Below are 4,676 nucleotides of genomic sequence, written 5' to 3'. Positions count from 1 at the left end.
ATATATCCATCATAACTAGAGTTGTCCTATATCATTTTAATTAAAAAAATTAAATCAACAATTTTAGCTCTATTTGTGAAAACTTGACACATCATTCATATACATATCACTGATTAAAATATTATTCATACATCATTTGTTTCAAATAGTTACACATTATGGTAAATGTGGTTGTGATCATGTGACCATGTGTGTGTCTTACACAAATAGCTTCAGAAAAAATTTGCAAGCAGGACAGACCTTCGTAGATGAATGCTTAGTTTCTTCACTTAATATAATACTAATTCCTAAGAAATGGCTATGATAAACAACCTGCCTTGATTATTTTGAATATTATTAAAAGCTTGACTAATAAACCTCTAAGGATTAGTCCATCTATATAGATCCATACATGTGTATCCCAGTCAACTATGTCAATACTCAATAGGCACAAATATAGAACAACGGACTTGCAACAATTATCGTCTAGCTACTGAATCATATTAAGGAATTAGTTTGGTTCTGTTATAAATATGTCCAGTTTTTCATTATAAATAGAATTTGAAGGCTTAAAACAAAACCTGAAGAAGAAAGCTCAAAAGCAAGGTAACAAAAGACAAAGAAAAATAAATAATAAATTAAACTTACTTCTTTAATTCATCCCTGCTGCATAATTGTGATGAAAAAGTCCCACCTTAAGTTGACCACTTCACTTCTGACATCTATACAATGGAGAAAGATAACAAGGATTAACAATTATGTAAATACATTACTCCAATTCACCATCAACATGTTTGCAACAATTTTAGCATACTAAGAAGACCTTGCCGGTTGTTATTAATTTCATCTTTAGCCGACGGAGATAGTTTTTGTATTTATTTGATAATACCATAATAACAATTAGGTACCCCTCATGTTATAAACACATACGTTATAACTTATAAAACTTTTTTAATGCAAAGTGCTACAGAAAAATTAATATGATTTCAAAAGTGAAGTGTTGCAAACAAACTAGAATAGATTATATATTTAAGAGTAAACTGAACATAGTACTTCAAAGCATCACAAGTTTTACAGTCTGTTCATTTGATGCATTTATAAATTCAGATAAAGCCGAGATTTGATCAGATAAATAATTGAGGGTTTTCAGAAAACAAATATAAAGACTATTTGTACAAAAGAAATGTTTGTTAAATAAGCTGCAAAAAGAATAGAATTCTTGTGAAAACTTAATTATCCCTAAAATCATAATACCTCCATACATCGCACCTATCTTCTTGTAAACCCTACATCAAGGGCACGTTCAAGGCGCTTTGAAAATTTTAAGCTTCTTCTGCTAACCTGAAAATTTGACAGCAGATAAAGTGTTTGGTGTGAAATTCTTCTATACATGCAAATGGATGTCATCAACTCTTCCTGTATTTAAATACATGACACCTGTGATAGACTTTAGTTAGCATGAAAGAATAGAGCTTTGTACTTCTGGGTGAAACCAAAAATTACAGAAAAGAACATTTGGTTGCACAAAGTAGTCAGAGATTGTACGGATAATTTGATTTAACAAAATTTTAATCTTGCCACGTGAAGGTGCTGCTCTCATGATGATGGGTTCCCTCTCCTACAAACCAACATCCATAAAACACACTTGTTAGAATTATGATACATTATTTAATTCAAATATATTTTAATAATTGATTGATGTTGGCCATATCTTTAGAATATTTTTGGATTATAGAAATTCGAAACACAGGACAAAGACAAAAGATCAGCAGAGAAATAAATAAGATGACATACCGTAACCCCAACCTGGCTTCTGCTTACAGTTGACACTGCCACGCCCACTGTTAATGAAGTAAAAACAATGTTTTAAGACACAAGACATTGTTTTAACACAAGACATAAACAACCCAGAATAGCGTGGTTTGAACTGTAGTGAGACTGATTACATGCCGTATTCCAGCTATTTTAAGAGGCCAGGATTGTAAACATTTGAACTCCACTTCCAACAATCATGATAAAATATTAATTAACAATATAGATTTTCCAGAGGCTTTTTTAAGAATAACTAGTCAATAAATATATATGCCAGAGAGTGCCTTTTTAAGATGAACTAGTCACACAAGAAGAATATTGCAAAATATACTTGCACCAAAATTTATCAAATAATCTAAAATGTTGTCCAGTCAACTTCGAATGTTATGTATAACAATTCTTAATTTCTTTTATCATTTTTGCTTTAATCAATATAAAGGTAAAATTTAATAGCACCAACCTGAGCAAAAGGAGCAGCCTGTTTAGGGCGATTCTTGCATTGTGAGAAGCACCATCTCCTCTTGGCACTGGGTGCAAAAAAATCTGAAACAAGTTCCCTCTGGGACTCTATGCTAGCCTGTAATAAATAAAATCATAAATACAATGAGTAAATGTGCCCTATGCTGATGAAGACCAACTCAAAAAACTTGAAGTTTTACATTAGCATTAAGATGCAACTGGTGATACTGGATCAACCGCTTCGCACAATTTCCTGGAACAAAATTCTGGGGTCCATTATTTAAACCTTTTCCCATGAAATTCTGGCATCCAGAACACAGGGAGCTTGATGTGCTGAAAAGAAAACACATACAAATTAATCTTCCAGCCTGGACTTTCAAATTAGCAATATTGATTTGGTACTCCAACACTTGTATATGATTACAAAACATTTTAAACTGCTCAGAAGCTTTCTCCAAGTAAATACCAGATACCTTAATAATGTTAGTATCCTACTCTCAATATTAAAAAGGGAATTCTCCTATCAAGCTTGAAAGAACAAGCTAAACCTTATATTTGAGTTAGATTTTTACAGTTACCTACCGAAAAAATTCTATAAAAGAGTTTTAGCTTATACATCATTCCATACCTAGGAACATAAATTACCAACAAAACCAAAACCAAGAAACCATTCTCCTACATAAAAATAATTAACAATATAATAACTATACAATAAGAGCAGAGAGGGTTTATTTATAAGATAATTAGCAAATATATACGAGGGTTTTTTGGTTGTTTGTATTAAATGCCTAGAAAAATACATGATAAGCTAGTAACTAGTAAGGAGGTTTTCACTATAGGATATTGGCACAAAGATATGCAACTTAAGTGTCTGTATGTGTATTTTGATAAAGATAGCGTTGAACAGCTTTTTTTATTTGATAATGAACTACAATACTTAAACTAAAATAATGCAAGTAAATGTCCTACAAAATAGCAACTAAACAACTGAAGTCCTACATCATCTCAAAGACTAACGTTTATTCAGCAACGCCCTTTCCAGTTCTTTAGACCACGTCAACACGATCCAAACAAACTTTGCACGACAGTTTAATTAATATAGCAACTAAGAAATAAATAAACCAGCTTCCCAAGTTTAGATTAAACGACCCAACATAGGATACATTGAATTCTAGCCCTAACAACTACTAAATGATTCTTGCATCACACCTATAGCAGTAAATATTAATATTAATATAATAATGCAAATAAATTAAAATTATTATTATTTATTATTATTGCTATTATTATTAAATTAATACACATATATGCAAAAACTACAAAAATAAAGAGAGTTTACTTTATATATTTTCGTACGAAAATAATCAATAAGACAAAATAACTTGGCAACAAAATTTAAAAAACAAGATCCGTAATTATTCATCAAAAACAAAAGAGGCACGTTAATTATTTCCCTCAACGTACTACCTTCTTAATCTCATTGTTTTTCATACCAAAGAGGGCAAAATCCTGTCAAATCACAAGGTTAAAATTATTTTTACTATATTTTGTAATATTATATATTTACATGACAGTTAAACTTTTGGAGCCATTTAATTGCATTTTAACAATAATCATATAAAAATCATCTTTTGAAGTAAAAGTTAAATTAATTTATTCAAATTAAATTAGGGGCTTTCACATGGGAATAGGGGAACAGGGGAAAAAACTATTAAAAAGTACTTTGATATTTTTTAACATAAACACCAAGTCAAATTGCTGAGTATGATGGAATCTGAGATGAAGAACATGCACAAGTTATGCCCCGATTTGGTACTAAATTTACGGTTATCTTCTAGAATGCACCAGTGGGCTACTCCACTCTGTGTGCATATATCGTCTTAATATTGAACCTCCAGCTGAACAGAAGATGCTTTCACAATGGAAAAAAACTATTAAAAACTATTAAAAACTATTAAAAAGTACTTTGATGTTTTTAACATAAACACCAAGTCAAATTGCTGAGTATGATGGAATCCGAGATGAAGAACATGCACAAGTTATGCCCCGATTTGGTGCTAAATTTACAGTTATCTTCTAGAATGCACCAGTGGGCTACTCCACTCTGTGTGCATATTAGGCCTCCCCATCTTCACTGCTCGAACTACCAAGTATTGCTGGACTAGCTGAAACACAAGTAGAGATGTGAAAGTCATTGACCAAAAACAGGGTGAAGTAACAAGATGTCTTCTCCTTTTTACTTCTCTTTTCTTTTTGCGCCTACCAGTATAGCTACCGATCATAACATTTCCCCAATATTTATCAATTTTTATTTGAAATAACCCTCTGATAATCTAATTATTATTTATTTTCCTTTTCATTACTTAAGTAATAGAATATTTTCATTATTATGATTCAAATGCAACTTCAAATAACCTATTGAAATT

The sequence above is a fragment of the Apium graveolens genome, unplaced genomic scaffold (genome assembly GCF_009905375.1).
Source record: "Apium graveolens cultivar Ventura unplaced genomic scaffold, ASM990537v1 ctg4982, whole genome shotgun sequence".
In the NCBI taxonomy this organism is placed as follows: domain Eukaryota; kingdom Viridiplantae; phylum Streptophyta; class Magnoliopsida; order Apiales; family Apiaceae; genus Apium; species Apium graveolens.
This window is presented reverse-complemented; position numbering follows the sequence as displayed.